General features: G+C 47.1%; 1 pseudogene; it reads right to left on the bottom strand.

The window, feature by feature from the left end:
- LOC147733468 (kinesin-like protein KIF20B) overlaps window positions 1-18,933 on the bottom strand; it is a 90,588-nt pseudogene extending 71,655 nt beyond the window's left edge.
- Between the last annotated feature and the right edge of the window lie 251 nt (window positions 18,934-19,184).

Consider the following 19,184-nt stretch of genomic DNA (forward strand, 5'->3'; position numbering starts at 1 on the left):
GCATACTTGGAAGTGGGAAAACAACTCCTCCTCTGCCCTGCTCCGAGACCAAAGCAGTCCGGCCCACTCGCAAAGCAGCACAAACAAAAAATGCTAATATCTTAAAACTTATTAGCATTTTATGTTTCTATTTTGCACTGCTTACGGTGTACATTCCTTTGCTTTAAAGAACAGCTGCATTTGGGACAACAGCCATGGAAATGCCCCGTCTTCATTGCCCGGGTGCATCACACCTACAGCAGGTGCAAGCTTCCCTTTCTCACAGAACAGTAACCCTTGGGTAACATACGTGCAAGGTTCTCTTCTCACTGGACAGGAACAAACTGCAAGTTTCAGGTCTCTGCAAGTCAGATACAAAGCAACAACAGCATTGCAAGCTTCCATTGCTCACACAACATACTCAGTTCAGGAATCAGTGGCATGTAGGTTACACATCAGATCTCAGGAGAAGGTGCTTTATCCACTGAGATCAGTGAATAGGCTGATGATCGAGTGAAGCAAGCAAGCATTGCCATTACTTTCAGGCAATGATTCAGAAAAGGGGGTGGTGATGAACAGAGTGTCTGAATTTAGCAGACCACTCTTACCCAGTCCAAAGATCAGGGCTTGATCCATCACCGTTATTTATCTCACTGCACCATCCCAGCTCAGAACCTGGCTATATGCAAATCAGTCTGTCCCTGGCCCAGTGCATCATGGGAACAGGGCAGACTAAACTACCCAGCCAATTCTTCACCAGAAAGGAGACAAGCTACCGGGGACCGGTTTCTGGCATTTCAGCCTTCTTCGGCCCGGCTTGCTTGAATCCTGATGGTGCAGTGAGAAAGGGACTCATGTCTGAGTATACCCTGCCACACCTATAGTGGCCAAAACGATTCAGAAAAGGGGGTGGTGATGAACAGAGTGTCTGAATTAAGCAGACCACTCTTACCCAGTCCAAAGATCAGGGCTTGATCCATCACCGTTATTTATCTCACTGCACCATCCCAGCTCAGAACCTGGCTATATGCAAATCAGTCTGTCCCTGGCCCAGTGCATCATGGGAACAGGGCAGACTAAACTACCAAGCCAATTCTTCACCAGAAAGGAGACAAGCTCCCGGGGACCGGTTTCTGGCATTTCAGCCTTCTTCGGCCCGGCTTGCTTGAATCCTGATGGTGCAGTGAGAAAGGGACTCATGTCTGAGTATACCCTGCCACACCTATAGTGGCCAAAACGATTCAGAAAAGGGGGTGGTGATGAACAGAGTGTCTGAATTAAGCAGACCACTCTTACCCAGTCCAAAGATCAGGGCTTGATCCATCACCGTTATTTATCTCACTGCACCATCCCAGCTCAGAACCTGGCTATATGCTATAGGCTATAGCTTGTCTCCTTTCTGGTGAAGAATTGGCTTGGTAGTTTAGTCTGCCCTGTTCCCATGATGCACTGGGACAGGAACAGACTAATTTGCATGTAGCCAGGTTCTGAGCTGGGATGGTGCAGTGAGCTAAAAAACGGTGATGGATCAAGCCCTGATCTTTGGACTGGGTAAGAGTGGTCTGCTTAATTCAGACACTCTGTTCATCACCACCCCCCTTTTCCGAATCATTTTGTCCACCATAAGCGTGGAAGGGTATACTCAGATGTGAGTCCCTTGCTCATTGCACCATCAGGATTCAAGCAAGCCGGGCCGACGACGGCTGAAATGCCAGAAACCGGTCCCCGGTAGCTTGTTTCCTTCCCAGTATAAGAATTGGCTTGGTAGTTTGGTTTGCCCTGTTCCCATCATGCACTGGGACAGGAACAGACTAATTTGCATGTAGCCAGGTTCTGAGCTGGGATGGTGCAGTGAGCTAAAAAACGGTGATGGATCAAGCCCTGATCTTTGGACTGGGTAAGAGTGGTCTGCTTAATTCAGACACTCTGTTCATCACCACCCCCTTTTCTGAATCATTACTTTCAGGCAGGCATCTTTTCCTATCAGTACATTTACTGTCCCTTTTTCTCAACTCCTGCTTTCACTCATGATGATGTCTGTCATATACTCATTGCCATAACTATACTCATACAGGGCCCTTCCCTACCTGTGGTACGAAAGAGGCAGGAGGGAGTGGCCACTGCCTGCTGGACTGTTGAATGACACAGAAACACAAGGCAAAGACAAACATTTGACTTTGTACTTCTCATTTCTCCCTAGTACTCCTCTATCCCTCATCTACCCCCTCTCTTACATCCCCTATCTTCTACTTCTGTTTTCCAATCGATCATATGGCATAAGGAAGAACGTTTTTACACCCGAAGTGAATGTACATTTTGTTTTCTTTCCCCTCTAGCAATTGTGCCACTGTTTGCTCCTACAAATAATAGCCTTCAAAAAAGTTATCCCTGGTCTCCCCTCTGTCTCACACACCGTCTTCTCTGTCTCACTGCTCCTCCCCTAAACAAGTTTCAATCATTCACCCCTACCTCTTCCTAAATGAATGATCCTCATACATTGTCTTTTCTCACTCACTTCACCTTTATATCGCTAACCCTCTTCTCTTACTCTATCTTATGCGTTTCACTTTCACTCTCCATCTCCCTCCACACTCTCTCCTGCCATCTCACTCTTCCTCTCAGTTTCCTCTAGCTTAAATCTCACACACTCACACAAACCCACACCATCTCTACTTTTGGCCTGACTGTCCTCTGACACATAGTCTCTCACAACTTCCTTCACACTATCTTGAAGCAGGGGCGGCGCTAGGCTCCTAGCGGCCCTGGGCAGGGAGCGTAGGTAGGGGCCCCTAGAGGAACGCAGGCGCGGAGGCCAGTGAAGAGGGGGGATCATGGTGTTTGGAAGTGGAACAGAGCCGGAGGCCGCCAAATCCCTGCCAGGGATCGCCACACAAATATGTATCCATCCTCAGAGGATTATTATATTAAGGATATATATTGGCATCGTGGCCCCTGTGGTTTGGCGGCCCTGTGCAGGTGCACAGCTTGCACATGCCAAAGGCCGCCCCTGCTTCAAGTTCCATTTCTCACACTCACCTCTGTTAGATCTCCCGGCCCACACTGTCCACTTATCAACACACTGCCTCTCACTGACACTAAGATACACACTGACACATTCTTTTCTCTCAAACACAGAGCATCCCCTCATATCCACTTAACCTCACAAACCCCATTATTCACACACACTCTTTCGCTCCTTTCTCTTCTGTGTCTCGACCTGTCTGTCCTCTGACTTGAGTTTTACACATCTCTCTACTTTCATAGCCAACTAGGACTTAGCATCTCCCTTCTCTGCTTTGAAGGACTCACAAATACTCCTCAGATTGTCCACTGCTCTGACTCTCGCTTGCTCAACCCACGATTTTGGCTGGAGGCACAGAAGTCCCGCATCTGGCTAATGATGAACCAAAGAATACAATAACGCTGAAGAAGTTATAAGATACCTCTGCCTATAACTGAATTATATCACTCCTCCATGTATCACGAGCCACTGTAGTGCAATTGCAGTACTAATATGATTGCCTTCGTGTAACGCTCGGGCAAAACGTCTCAGTAGCCAAATAGCAAGTGAGAAAAATGCACAGTAGAGAAAAGTCCACGGCTTCCCATTTCATGCTCTGCAGTTTTACGACCGAAGTGCAACAGCTCAGAAGACTAATGGCTGCGGATTACTTCTTAGAGTCAATTATATCGCCAGGAGCGGGCATAAGGTATTTTGACTGCATGTTCTCCGCACAGTCTGGGTGCCGAGTGCTTTGCTAAATAAAACGGCGCCGCCGTGCATTGGCACAGCCCTGACACAGCGTCTCAACGTGCTGCCGCTCAGATTGAGAGCGGGAAGCGTGCCACGCTGCATGGCAGGCGGAGGCTGCACGCAGGCAGAAATGCCATCCATCCTGTGCTCGCTGTTAATCAGCGCTCAGCAAAGAGCCGTGCATGCTGCACTAGGACAGCGTCGTCTGTGCTGGCGTGAAATGAGTGAGGCTGCCCAGCAAGCTTGCCAGACCCACTCACTGGCTTCTGAGACCAACATTTGTTTTCTGCTTCACAGTGAGCCTTTCTGTTAGGGTAGCCAAGGCTGAGTTTCCCGAAACTTTTTCGTACAGTAATTGACGAGCAGCTATCTATGCGATGTTTATTCTGTTGATGCTTCTGTTCTATTTCATAATCGATGCCAACTGGGCAAGTGAGAAAAGTAAAACAATTTTTACGAAAATGTGCTTATTTTTTATCATATTATAAAGCATGCTCTTTCATCTTAAGTACTTCTTACCTGCATTTTGCCTGTGTGAGCAAAGGTTATTGAGAGAGAACAAGCACTGGTAGAGCGTTTGTATATTGAAAATGTTTTTACCGATTTTCACAAACATGAACTAGCACAGGGAGTACAATAGAAGCGTATTGTTTTTTACTCATACACAAACACACACGTAAAAACACGGTTGCAAGCACCAAGCATTAGAAGTACAACTTTCCATCTCATATACAGTGCAGGCATTTTCCTCAAATGACAGAGGTAGGGTGAGTTTCGTTGTCACAGGGAAGAGAGCAGGGGCAACATGGGTGGCAGCAATGGCAGGCAAGTATAGGAAAAAGTGATGGATGGACCACTTGGATTCATCTCAGCCACTGACAATTACCCAGCACCCCAATCTATCTTTATTTTGCACACCATGCCACCTCAGTTTGGACCCAGCCATATGCAAACCACACTATATCACTGGAAGAAAGCTACACCTGGCCGATGAGCCCTATTAGACCTGTCAGCTCTTGGTATGTCTGCCACTGTCTTTTAGCTTCTGACCTCCTGTTTTTCATCCTGTGCTGAATTTTGTTTTTGTTGGTGTTAGGACTCTGGGCACTCTACCACTGGTGATCAGTGCTAAGGTGAATAGCCCTGCAAATGGGTCTCAGGTCTGCTATTGTAGTGTCTGTGAGGGCAGTTTTAAACTGCCATTTTGACCTAGCAAGTACTTGCCGGGCTCAAATCTTCCCTTTTATTACATGTAAGTCATCCCTAAGGTAGGCCCAAGGCAGCCCCATGGGCAAGATGCAGTTTTTCAAAAAGTAGGACATGTAGTGTTATATTTTATTCGTCCTACTAGTGAAAAACTGCTAATTTCGTTTTTCACTACTGCAAGGCCTATCTCACCCATAGGGTAACATGGGGATTGCCTTGAAATATATTTTAGGTGCACTTTCCCAATGGAGCAGATAGAGGTTTGGAGTTTGAAATTTCTGAACCCACATTTTAAAAATACATCTTTTGATGAAGTTGATTTTTGAATTGTAATTTTGAAAATTACACTTTTAGAAAGTGGGAATTTTCTTGCTTACCCATTATGTGCCACTGCCTGTCTGTTGGATACACATCTGTGTTGGCTGACAGTTGGACTCCTGTGCATTCACTATAGACAGTCAACCAAAGGGAGCTGAGGTGTGCCCTGCATATCATGACGGCCCATCACCATTCTGATGGGCCTTCCTGAGCTAGAGTGGTGGGAAGAGTTGTCACTGATGCCTGAATAGGACGGTTCCTGTCCTCACACAAAGCTGTCTCCAACCCGTGTAGTGTGTCTGACGCCAGGTCAGGGAAAGGCAGGATCTTGTGCACTACAAAGACTTTCCTTTGTAGTTTGTCAACTTCATAGTCAGAAAGGGGTACAAGTATTGGACCTCTGACAACCCAACATCAGAATTTTTCTGGACTGAGGACATTCTGCCAGGAAGTAGAGCTGAATGCTGTAGGAGGTACTGCCACTCTGCCCGTTGTTTTCTTATGCTGACCTGCTGCTTCTGTCCTAAGAGTGAAAGTACTGGACATTGCTTACTGTATCCTGCTTCTGAAGAACCGGATTAACCCACTTACTGGGTCTAGGCGGCGGGGGAACCGCCCAAGCCTTCCATACCCTTCATACGTAGTAAAAGGAGACGCAGGAGCCTTCGTCTGCAGGAGGAACCCAGATTGATTCAAATATCCCGGGCTATGGAACAGAGTCCCAAGCTCATCAGAAACAAGACAGAGGAGGCTGCTGCTTTACTCCGCAGCTTACCAGCCTTTTTGTACTTTTTCATTCTGATCTTTTGGTTAGTTCATTTTTCAATCAGGGCAGTGTTTGGAGTTGATAACCAGATCCAGACAATGTTTGTAGATGGTGACCTGGTCAAGGCTTGGTACACAAATCATTGTTCACTCAGTTCGATCAAGGCTCGGTCTTTCAGGTCATTGTCCACTCAGCTTGATCAAAGCCCGGTCTTTCAGGTCACTGTTTAATCACCCTGATTAAGGCACAGCAGTCAGACCATTGTCCAGATAACCTGATCACAGTGCCAAAGTTGTTTACCAGACTGAGAGCAGGAGATGGAAAACAAATCATTTACACAGGGTGTGAGTGTCTCATGGCTTTCTGGTGAACTGCAAAGAACAGGGGGTGTTGGGTGTGCGACAGTTCCTGGGCAGAAATGCAGGCTGCAAGATGATTGTTGTCGTGTTAGTTAGATTTCCCTCAGGCATCAGCAGAAACGACCAGGTGGGTCATGTGGAAGTGTTTTGACACGAGATGGCAATGAAAAAGCAATGGAGTCCCGGTACAAATGATGCCGGTCAGAAGAACACTTTTACTCAGACCCTCATTTTGCCATTGAGTGGCAAATACTTTAAGAAATGTCAATGTTCATAAGGCCATCGGTTTCTTGTTGGAGCATCATCATCATATTGGTGTTGTGAATGTTAGAGGGTGGAGGCTTGATGGTCTGGACACACATTGTACAGAGCACTGGCAGACACTGAAAGCACAAACAGCAGGAGACCAGGACAGTTACTCCCAAGGCAAGGAAGATGAGGATCCTCCATCCCCACTGGGAAAGGAGGCCCCAGATCCAGCCTGTGAGGGACCAGTTGTCTTCATCCAGATTAATTTCAGAATAAAGGCAATGCAGATGTTGGATGGCATCATACACTGTAGGTGCATTGTCTGGGATGTACACGCAGCAGCTGGAGCCAATCAATCTACACACACCACCACGATCAGCAAGGATGACATCTAGGACCATTCTGTTCTGGAGCATTATGAGGCGGTCCGCCTGCAGCTCTGCAGTGATGTTGGAGAGGGCACCAGCTGTTACTGTGATGGTGGCTTCAAGGACCCTGGTCAGTCCTCGTACAGCCCGACTGTTGGCCATGGGGTCCCAGAAAGGAAGGAAACCTTTAAAGAAGTCCCCGGTTTCCTGGCCTTCTGTATCCTTGACTGAAATGACGCCCCTCCGTGAGCGGCGCAGTGCGCCCTTCATTGACAGGTGATAACCTCCATGGGTAGAATACGTTGGTGGAAGGAGGAAGGCCAGATATCAGGTACCAGACCAGTTACGGGGGAGCCAAGTGTAGGTGGCAGTGCCACAGATGAAATAGGTGTTGGGGGATGCCACCAGCTTCGGAGGAGATGTGGAGTTTAAAGCTTTTGTGATATCACACTTACTGGTCCCTACTTTCTTAGTCCCTAGGCCATGAATGCAGACACGGCCTTGCACATTTATGACATTCACAGTGTCTCGTAAGTATGGGCGAAATTTGCGAATTCGCGATCCGCGAATTCATGCGAAATCGCGTTCCGTGAATTCACGAGAAATCGAATTTGCAATCTGCAAAATCCGCGAATTCGTGCGTATTTTTGGTTTTTGCATGTTTGCTGGGTTTTCTGCGTGTTTGTGGTTTTTTTTGCGTGTTCGCGGGGCTTTTTGCGTGTTCGCGGACTGCTTGCATGGCGAAGTTACCCATGCGGTCGTGTATGGGCACAGCCCCCTCTGGTTCACCACTGCCACCCTCTGGTCATCACTGCCACCCTCTGGTTCACCACTGCCACCCTCTGGTTCACCCCGCCACCCTCTGGTTCACCCCTGCCACCCTCTGGTTGACCACTGCCACCCTATGGTTCAGCACTGCCGCTCTCTGGTTCACCCCTGCCACCTTCTGGTTCAGCACTGTCACCCTCTAGTTCACCACTGCCACCCTCTGGTTCATGACTGCCACCCTCTGGTTCACCACTGCCACCCTCTGGTTCACCACTGTCACCCTCTGGTTAACCACTGTCACCCTCTGGTTCAGCACTGCCACCCTCTGGTTCACCACTGCCACCCTCTGGTTCACCCCTGCCACCTCTGGTTCACCACTGCCATGCTCTGCTTCATCACAGCACCCTCTGGTTCACCCCTGCCACCCTCTGGTACAGCACTGTCACCCTCTGGTTCACCGCTGCCACCCTCTGGTTCATGAATGCCACCCTCTGGTTCATCACAGCAACTCTGGTTCACCCCGCCACCCTCTGGTACAGCACTGTCACCCTCTGGTTCACCACCTCCACCCTCTGGTTCACGACTGCCACCCTCTGTTTCATCATATCACCTCTGGTTCACAACTGCCACCCTCTGGTTAACCACTGTCACCCTCTGGTTCAGCACTGCCACCCTCTGGTTCACCACTGCCACCCTCTTGTTCACCCCTGCCACCCTCTGGTTCACCACTGCTCCCCTCTGGTTCACCACTCCCACCCTCTACCGAGACCTTTTGTGACAAGGCGGCAGCACAAATGATGTGCCATGGTGCTGGATATTAACACCGTGATGCATCTGAGAGATGAGTCACGTTGTAAAGCCCTGCGCCATCAGGAGGCGTTCCGGCGCAGGGGAGGGCGTTCCTGCGCAGGAACGCCTCCTAAAAGTGGCTGAGTGAAATCTACAAGAATTCACTCAGTCACTTTTAGGCCAATGCTGTGTCAAAACCCTGCGTCTGCTTGAAGCAGACGCAAGGCTTGATGCAGCATTGGGGAGATAGGGCCCCCCAGAGCATTGCTGGAGCTGCGTCGCAAGCTCGACGCAGCTCCAGCAATGCGCTGCTTTTACAGCACAGATGTGTGACACATCTGTGCCGATTTTGCCATATGGTGCGCTGCATTGTAAATGCGGCGCACCATGGGTGGTGGAGCTGCGGCGCACAATAACTGGCGCATCCCTGGGGATGCGCCAGTTATTGTAAATCTGCCCCTTTACATTAGCCAACGAGGGAGCACTTACTGATTAGACAGTAGAAAGTACTCCAGTTGAGTAGAGGTATTGCACAAAAAGGTGGCATCTTCGTGGACAAACACGCAGGGCGGGATTCATTCTGCACCCTGTTAGACTCGTTTTTTGTGCCCTTCTACCCTCTGTTAGACTCGTTTTTCTCTTGTTTTTCTGCCCTTCTGCCTTCTGTTAGACTCGTTTTTCCCTTGTTTTTCCGCCCTTCTGCCCCCTTATAGACTCATTTTTTGTGCCCTTCTGCCCTCTGTTAGACTCATTTTTCCCTTGTTTTTCTGCCCTTCTGCCCTCTGTTAGACTAGTTTTTTGTGCCCTTCTGCCCTCTTTTATTCCCTTGTTTTTGTGCCCTTCTGCCCTCTGTTAGACTCGTTTTTTCTGCCCTTCTGCCCTCTGTTAGACTCATTTTTGTGCCTTTCTGCCCAGTTAGATTAGTTTTTTATGCCCTTTTGCCCTCTGTTAGACTCGTTTTTCCCTTGTTTTTCTGCCCTTCTGCCCTTTGTTAGACTGCTTGTTGTGCCTTTCTGCCCTCTGCATCACCACATCATCACTCAGCGCTACCCTAGCATCACTCAGCACCACCACATTATCACTCAGCACCACCACAGCACCAATCAGCACCACCACCACCATATTATCACTTAGCACCACCACAGCACCACTCAGCACCACCACAGCATCACTCAGCACCACCACAGCACCACTCAGCACCACCCCAGCATCATTCAGCACCATCCCAGTATTACTCAGCACCACCACAGCACCACTCAGCATCATCACAGCACCACTCAGCACCACCACAGCACCACTCAGCGCCACTCCAGCATCAATCTGCGCAACCATTCAACAACAACTGGTTCAAATATGTTCTCTCAATGTTTCAAACTTTTTTACAAATGTCACAAAAATATGTTATTATTTCACTTCTGTTTTTGGATTTTCGTCACAATAAAATACACTGAACATAATCTTCACAAAAGTTATTTACAAAAGTTTAAGCTATTGCCATTATAAATTAAAATCACTTTTATTTAAGTATTAATTATTTAAAAAAACTAAAAGCCATTGTAATTTGTAATATCAATACAGCTAAGTCACGTAAATACAAAACATGTTGCATTACAAATGCTATAGGTGTCACATTTGTGAAAGTTATAACTATTGGCATTGTAAATGACAAAGCTATTAATTTAGCTATTTTCCAAACCAACACATAAATAAAAAAAATTGTCATTTACAAGACCAATAGCTCAAACTTTCCTAATGCGAGACCTATTGCATTGCAATTTTTGTGACAGGCGCCTCATTGACTGCTTGTAACTATTCTCTGACCCTGCTTCAAGGATCAGAGCGGGGTGAGAGAATAGTTGCAAGTAGGCAACGAGGCACCAGGAAGCACTTACAGGCTTACAGCAGCTGGTACCCAAGTTGAAGTTAATTTCTTTGTAACCCCTTTTGTAAAAGGTTACAAAAAATCAGCTTCAACTTTTGCACCTGCTGCTGTAACCCTATAAGTGCTTGGCTGAAAATTCATCCCTGCTGATTTGCGGATTTTACCGCGATTTTGCAAGAATCGCGGATCGCGAAATCATGGAAAATCCGCAAATTCCACAAGCGGAACAAATTTTCAGCCCATGCTCAGTGTCTCGTTCATCAGGCAGTATCCTTCTTGTGCGGAATCTGGAAAATAATCGTCGATTAGTTGAATTGAATACTACCATCTCACCGAGTTCATCTGGGGATAGTAGCGTTGTGGATGAGCTGGTCGGGCAAAAAGGAGTATTGACATGGCCAGATCTGTTCCGCCAGAAGTCATCCCAAAATGTTCCAAGGGCAGAATTGGCAGTACCATTGACAGTGTAGGCCTCCTGTATACACATCCACCATGCAAGACAAGACCCAGAGATGGAAAAGGGGTAGGGGCAGAATGGGACAAGGTGTATCATGGAATGCGGCATCAGTCCACAAACCCAGCAGTTGGAAGTGCTCATGATCAGCTGATGGTGACGCAACATTTGGATGAAGGCGTTATTAAGGAATTCTGCACGGCGGGGTAATTCGTGGGCTGGTAACGTGAAAAACCGGTGTTCTGCAAGAGTCTGGGTAGGAGTTGGAGAGGTAACAGGGTGATAGATCAGTAACAGCCAACCAAGGATAGACAGGATGAGGGAGACAAACAGTGTCACCACGGTGGCCATGAAGCATTTACTATGTTGGAGACTAACATATTGTTTCTGGATTTTGGTGTTTTGGACCGCAGCCATTGTGCTAAGCCAGGGACCTCTAGTGGCTGTCTGTGATTGGTGGTTGCTTCACTGGGCGAAGGTGCCAAGGGCCCTATGGCGTACCTTAGTCTGACACACCAGCACTACTCTCAGCCGGGGAAGATCACCCCCGTACAGCTTGTAGGCACTTGGTGAAGTCAAGGGCAAGCCTTCCCACAGGGTGCAAGTTACATCGGTCGGAAGTATGGACAGTATGGTCGGGAAACAATTGATCACAGGGGAGGGGCAGAGGCACACGCCTGCAGTGCGATGAATGCACCCAATTCTTCCGACCTTCTACTTTCACAGCGGTGCAGGTGGCCAGCAACACTTGATGGGGCTGTGTCCAGCTGGGCTCGAGGATCTTAGTCCGTTGAAAGTTCAGGATCAGGACCCAGTCACCAGGTTGGAAAACGTGTCCTGGGCCCTTGCTTTTGTCAGGTATGGTCTCATGCACCCATCAAACCTATTGGCCGAGCGCTGCCGGATGGGAGCATCATCCCTGGACCTGCGTTCTTTATCCTGTGGATGGGGCGGGCCATGGTCCCTTGTCAGCCTCCCCTCCCTTGGAGCGCGAGGCAGAGTCTTCCCTGATTGGATGTTTTCAGCTAACACAGGACACTCATCTATCCAATGGCCGTACCCCTTACAATAAGCACACTGATCTGTTTGGAGGGCTCCCGTACGTTGAGGGCTGAAGGGGGTAGACTGGCGAGCCTTCGGAAGGGGTTGGGGTTGAGGTCTGAAATTCCCACGGGCATCGGAACCTCGGGGAGGGTAGGCCTGCTGCAGAAGTGCCTTAGTCTTAAGATCCCTAACCTTCTTACTTTCCTCGTCTCTATCTTCATTCTCCCTATTCTCGTGATATTGTGCCATAGCCAAGATACCAGTCATAGTTTGGGCAGACCACGTGCTTTCAACTTTCTTAAGCCGGGCGGAGGACTCAGGAAGCAAGTTGCTGACAAACTTATCGACAAATACAGGGACAGAACCTGGGGTCCGGGGATCCAAACCACTATGTCCCTTTTATTCTGTTTCAAAACGGGTAAAGAAGTCAGCCACATTCTCATCTTTTCACTGCCTACAGGCGTTTATTTTATCCCAGGTAATGACAGTTTCCGGCAAAAGTGTTTTCATAAACGTTATTATTTTACCTGGCAAAGTCAGGATGACAGCTTCTGGTTTAGTCCCTCCTACCCTTGCTTCTTCCATAGCCTCTAGGTCAGCCCATTTACCTCCCAACGCTACTTCATGGTCAGTATGTCGAATTTTGTCCCAAATTTCAGTGGGGACAACTGTACCAAAAAGTAAATCTATATCCTCAAGAACAAGAGTACCTGCAGTATAATCTGACCTAATTCTCTGTAAAAGGCAGCCGGATTCTTCCGGGGATCTGGTAATTGTCCTTTTAACTGCATTACTTCTGACTTTTTCCAAGGAACCTGAACCCAAAGCCTGCGCCAGTGTGCCTCAACAGCCCCTCGGCCAATATTTTGGGCATCAGTAAGTGCATTAACAAAGACAGAGGCTGCCTCTCTCATTGGCATAGCGGTTTGTAGAGGGGTGTTGGGAAAAGCAGTCATATCACGGTAAGCCATTAAAGCAGACATAGCGCCAAACATCCCCTCTCCCTGAACATCGCCTCTTTTTATTTGTGACCTAAGGTCCATTAATCCGGTGGTTATCTGCATAAGCGCATTCTCAAATCTTTGCATGACCAGGGTACACATGTATTCAGCACAGGTGGTCTGTTCCATAACCGTCCACTGGGAAAAGGTGGACCATATTTCTTTAAAGGCATAAATATTACCGTTACTTATCCAACATTCACACTGTTGCCTCTGTAGGTCATTTTCTCGAAGGGACGAAAAGCTGACTACAGATAGCAAGGAGGCCAGTCGGGGGAAATTCAACAATTTATATAAATCCTGCATAAATGTAGACCACGGGGAAGTAGGAAAAGGGCGTGTAGCGGTAAAGCCGCAGGGTTGGGCGGATGGAGACTTGTTGTCAATCCTGCAGCAAGGACAGGGTTAGCGCCGTGGTTGGTGTCATAGGAAAAATCGGGAGGGTTGGTGTGACAGGGAGAACAGTACGAGGGGCAGGAGTGGGCTGTGGCGGGGGACATGCGGGGTGTGAGGCGTCGGGGCAGGGTACATTGGGCATATACAGGAGGGCTTTCTAGCATGGTATCAAGCAAGGAATCACCTTCTTCTCCCCCTTTCATATGGCCCTTTCCTGTCTCCTCACGAGCTGGATAACACTTTTGTACCCAAGCCCCATGCTCCCTATCAGCTATTTCTACCGATTTTGTCATTTGATTTTGTAAATTTTCTCTGGCGTGGTCGCCTATTGACATACGTTCCAGTTTTCTTTCTTGAGCCTTCTGCTTTCTAGCTCTCTGCTCTATCTCTTTCCTCCAAAATCGGACAGATTCAAATATAGGCGGGCGCGTTTTTCTTTTCATTAATTGTTCCTCTAAGTTGGTGAGAACTTGAGAATTAAAGGAGCCATAAAGTGGCCACCGTTATTACGCGTTACTTTGTTTTGTATATTTTATCCAGAATGAGGAAAACATTATGGCAGACGGGCCATGTTTAACATACATCGTATGGCATGGGGTCCCTTCTGGAGGAAACCGACAAGCCACCTCCAGCTGGGAGTCCTGCGTACACATACAACAACATAATCTCTTGAACTTACTACTGACTGGCATGCTTGAAAACAGATAACAGACACCAGCGGGTTTTAAAACTCACGTCGCTTGCTTGGCTTTTCAAAAGTCAATAACAGCTTGGCTTTTGCAGAAGTCAATAACAGAATCACACAGACTTGGTGTATGATCGGTCCACCCTTACCTGACAGGGGTAGTTCTCTTCTGCAGACGTAGGACTGTGTCCTGCTCCAGAAATTAATTGCTAGGGGACTCCAGTGAGAACGCGGTCATGTGGCCCAGACCGGGTGGGAAAAAACAGTGGGTGAGTCATTCGGCTTACCGGATTGCAAGAATCCCTCGGGCAGGGTACCTCCGTCGGCGTCTCTCCGTGCACCTCTCACATCCACCGGGCCTGACCTTTGTGCTCGTGGAGTCCCTGTTCAGGTGCCATTTGAAGAACCGGATTAACCCACTTACTGGGTCTTCCATTCTCTTCATACGTAGTAAAAGGAGACACAGGAGCCTTTGTCTGCTGGAGGAGCCCAGATATTTTTAAATAGCCCGGGCTATGGAATCCCAAGCTCGTCAGAAACAAGCTTACAGCTTACAAGCTTTTATACTTTTTCATTCTGATCTTTTGGCTGTTAGTTCATTGTTCAATTAGGGCAGTGTTAGCAGTTGATAACCAGATCCAGACAATGTTTGTAGATGGTGACCTGGTCAAGGCTTGGTACACCAATCATTGTTCACTCAGTTTGATCAAAGCTCGGTCTTTCAGGTCATTGTCCACTTAGCTTGATCAAAGCCCGGTCTTTCAGGTCATTGTTTAATCACCCTGATCAAGGCCCGGCAGTCAGACCATCGTCCAGATAACCTGATCACGGTATCAATGATGTTTACAATGCTGGGAGCAGGAGATGGAAAACAAATCATTTACACAGGATGCAAGTTTCTCCTGGCTTTCTGGTGAACTGCAAAGAACAGGGGGGGTTAGGTGTGCGACAGTACCTGGGCAGAAATGCAGGCTGCAAGATGGTTGTTGTCGTGTTAGTTAGATTTTCCTCAGGCATCAGCAGAAATGACCAGGTGGGTCGTGTGGAAGTATTTTGACACAAGATGACAATGAAAAACCAATGGAGTCCCAGTACAAATGATGCCGGTCAGAAGAACACTTTTCCTCACTTCCAAGGTCGACAAGGGCTTGAATTGAGTTTGCCTCGTGTTAATAAGACCCAGAGCCATCAAAGACTTCACTTGCCAGTGCCTGGGCTCTTCTGCTGAGAGTCCTGAATTGTCAAGTGTTGCCACATCTTGTTCCTGGTCCCTTAGAAGTGCAACCTGGTGATCTTAAGTAGAAAATCCATGCATCGATTCCCAGCCATTGTTTCATCTACATATCACTTCAAAAGTTTGCTGCATTACCGCTACTTGCCCCCAAGCATGGTTTCCTCTCGGCACATCAACCACTGCCTTCACCGCAGAACCCAGCTTGCCTTCGCAGTGCATCAGAAAAATCGCCACAGCGCCAATTTTGAGCACCGTGTCACAGATAAGTACCCTGTCCAACTTCGGAGCAGCCTTGCATTGACGTAGCACATCTGGATTTTTTTTCGCATCATCCCCAGGTACCGCTTTTTTATTGAAACTGCACTACAGTAAGTAACCAAGGACAAGTGTCTGGAAACAGACATATCACATACTAAGGATCTGATGCATTGCCAGTTTCAGTTTCAGTTTTAAACGTATTTATTTCGAACATTTCTTCATAAAAGACAACAAATAAAATATATACAAAAATACAGCATAGTAAGTACAATTCTTTAAAAAATACAATCCATTCATTCATTACTCGCTAAAAATTCAATTAAATAGTTTCAAAGGACGTTTCAAGAATCATTAAGAATTTACAGTTCGATCATAAAACTACAATATAATATAGTACGTTCCTACACTTATCTCATTTTTCACCTAATAGGTGTCTGGCTCTGATAATCCAAGCCCATCCGAGGAATTTCGCCATACCTATTGACATCCACTCTGCAGTATTAGATCTTAACACTACCATAGCTTCCTCACACACCCGTATACTAATCCTTCTACAGATGGGTTTAAGCCATTTCCGTCGTGGTGCGCAGTAAGCTGGACATGCAAAGAGAAGGTGGCCAATGGTTTCCTTTTGCTCACTACACCAGGGACAGTACATAGACGATTGGTTACGCCATTTATGTGTAAACTTCCTTACTGGTAGTGTGCCCACTCTAAATTGGTGGTAGAGTTTCCTGTCTGCACTTTTGGTGATATTATCCCAATAGGTCTCAGTGTGGGGAACCACTTTGTGGAGCAAATAAAGACCTGTCAGATTAGAGGTCTGTGAAAGCAGGACAAGACCTTCTTTTACAGTAGCCCAAAACAGTAGTTTGAATTCCTTTTTCGACGGGAATACCTGATTTCCCGGATCTGACCACTGCAAATGAAGACCATTTTAAAAAGTGTGGCCTTCACAGTTTTAAACCAAGATAGATTACCGGACCCTAATATCGATCTCACATCCAGAATCTCGTTAGCAAACATGGATAGTTCCGGAGTGGACCAGATGCGTCTCCACAAGGCTACCATCCTATATTGAGCCTGATTTTTAATAGAATGACAGCCCATATCTAGCATAAGGGGAAGTGACGGTGTTGATTGTGGAAGTCCTACCAGGCTACGGAGAAACCTATTTTGGATTTTATCTAATGGGACGAGGTCTACTCTACCCCATAAATCCGAGCCATAAAGGATGGCTGAGCTAATTTTTGCATTGTAGATCTTTAGGTCTGGCAGAACTCTTTTAGTTTTGGAGCATCGCTGTTCTTTAACTAGGCATCTCGATAAACGGGTAAATTTTAAACAAAGTGCCTCGATCTGCTCCTTCCAGCGCAGCCTATAGTCAATAACTACCCCTAGGTAGGTCATCACCCCTACTTGCTCCAAGATGGTACCATTCATTGTTACTTGACCCCTTAATGGTTTGTTCTTAGTCAGGACCATAAATTTGGTTTTTGATACATTAATTTCAAGGTCATTTATTTTACAAAACTCCACAAATTTGTTTATTGCAGACTGGAGTCCCACCTGTGTTTTTGCCAAGATCAGAGTGTCGTCAGCAAAAATTAGGAGGGGGAACCTTGTCCCACCCAAAACTGGCGCATCGGTCGGGGTAGATGAAAGGAACTGCACTACTTGATTTATAAAAAGTAAGAACAGAGTTGGTGTCAAGACACACCCCTGTCTTACACCACGAGTCACTGGGAAAGGCTCTGTCACCTGGCCCTGACTATCCCATCTAACTCTGGCAAAGTTTTGGTCATGCAGCCTGATAGTTAGCTCAAGCAGTTCGGGCGGCATTCCCATTCTCCTTAAGGCCATCCACATCTTCTCTCTAGAGACCAGGTCGAACGCTGATTTAAGGTCCACGAACGCTGCGTATATAGTGCCTTCACCTAGATGCACTGTCTTCCAGTATATCAGAATAAATCTGAGCACTTGGTCGACAGTGCTTGTACTTGCCCTGAAGCCAGCTTGCAGCGGGGACAGGATATTTTCTTCGCTCATCCAAAACTGAATTCTACCCAACAGCATTCTAGCAATAACTTTCTGCAGAGCGTCTATAAGGCTTATAGGGCGGTAGTTCCCCGCAAGAGTCTTATCACCTTTTTTATATACGGGAAGGATTTTGGCCCCTTTCCAGGAATCTGGTACCCTGGCACCTCTGGCACCTCTGGTGAGAGCATTAGCCAAGTTAGTTATATAAGGAGCCCAATTATCTAGATCGTACTTAAAGAGATCCGCAGGGACGCAGTCCATACCGGGTGCTTTACCAGCTTGGACCAACCTTAATGCATTCACTGCCTCAATTTCTTTAAAAACTAGGGTCCCACTAATAGCTTCAGGAGTGGGAAGCAAGTTACTTCCCTCTACTTTATTTCTTCCCGTCACCATGCCGCAGAACTGGGCCGAGAAATGCTCAACCCAGTCCTCGGCAGAGACGTGGTTTGCTGGGGTTTGCAGGTCCCATGACCCTCCCCACTTCACTACCTGCCAAAATTTAAGCTGGTTAGTGGACATGCTGGCCTCATAAAGCTCCAACCAGCGATGATCATCCCATGATGTCCTCGCATGTTTTAAAACTTTCTTGTATTTTGCCCTTTCCACTTGGATATCCGATGTTACCCTAGTTTTAATAGCAGCAATCAGGGAGCTATGAGCCTTACGGCAGGTCTTGTCATACCAGTTGGCACCCGAAGATTTTCTACCAGTTTTCACCAAAATTCCTGATTTTGTAAAAAAGGATTTGAGTTTAACAAAAAGAGACTCATGAATTGTGCTAATTTGCTCCAGTGACCCCACTTCATCCAGTAGTGACTTAGCTTTTTTAGCCGCTGCTGATACTTCTAACGATATTTTTCCGATGGTGGCTGGGTCATCCAGGACCCTACCCCAGTGAACCCTACGACAATCGTTTGTGAGGACTGCCTCGGCTGTAATACAATTTGTTGCTTTTTTTCTAAGCAAGCCACCATCAACTTTCAGATTTATTGACAGGGGGTTATGGTCACTTTCTGGTCTCCCAATTATTTCCATATCCCCTAGTAGAGTCCAAAACTCCATTTTAATTAAGAAATAATCAATGCGGCTAGTACTATAGCCATTATCAAAGGTGGCATTTCCCGCCAAATCAGATTTCGACCTCCCATTCGCTGCCCTTAAACCCCACTCCAAACACAAACCAAGCCACTGCAAAACAGCCTCAGTAACCTTTTTGACGGGTGCTATGGCAAGGCTGGGGATATTCCATAACTGATCTACCTCACCATAACAACTGTCATCCAAACTGGGTAGTGGTTCCAACGTGCAGTTTAGATCCCCTGCCACTGTTACGCACTTGTCTCTGCCAATATTATTCATTAAGAGGTCTAAGTCCTCCATGATTGCGGGACTCTTTCCTCCTGGTAGCCCCCTTGCGTATATATTGATTATATACAAATCCTGGTGATTTGCTCTGCTAAGTTTTAGCCCCTGTATATCGGCATTTTGGATGGGCAACTCAAGGGGCCTATAGCATAACGATTGTCTAATCCAAATAACAAGCCCACCTGGCGGTCGTCCCTTTGTCCCTTTCTGTGCAGGTTTAAAGAAATGTAAATAACCAAGACGAAAAACTGGATCAGTTGACCAAC

Source organism: Lissotriton vulgaris, chromosome 2_1 (genome assembly GCF_964263255.1).
Source record: "Lissotriton vulgaris chromosome 2_1, aLisVul1.2, whole genome shotgun sequence".
NCBI lineage: Eukaryota > Metazoa > Chordata > Amphibia > Caudata > Salamandridae > Lissotriton > Lissotriton vulgaris.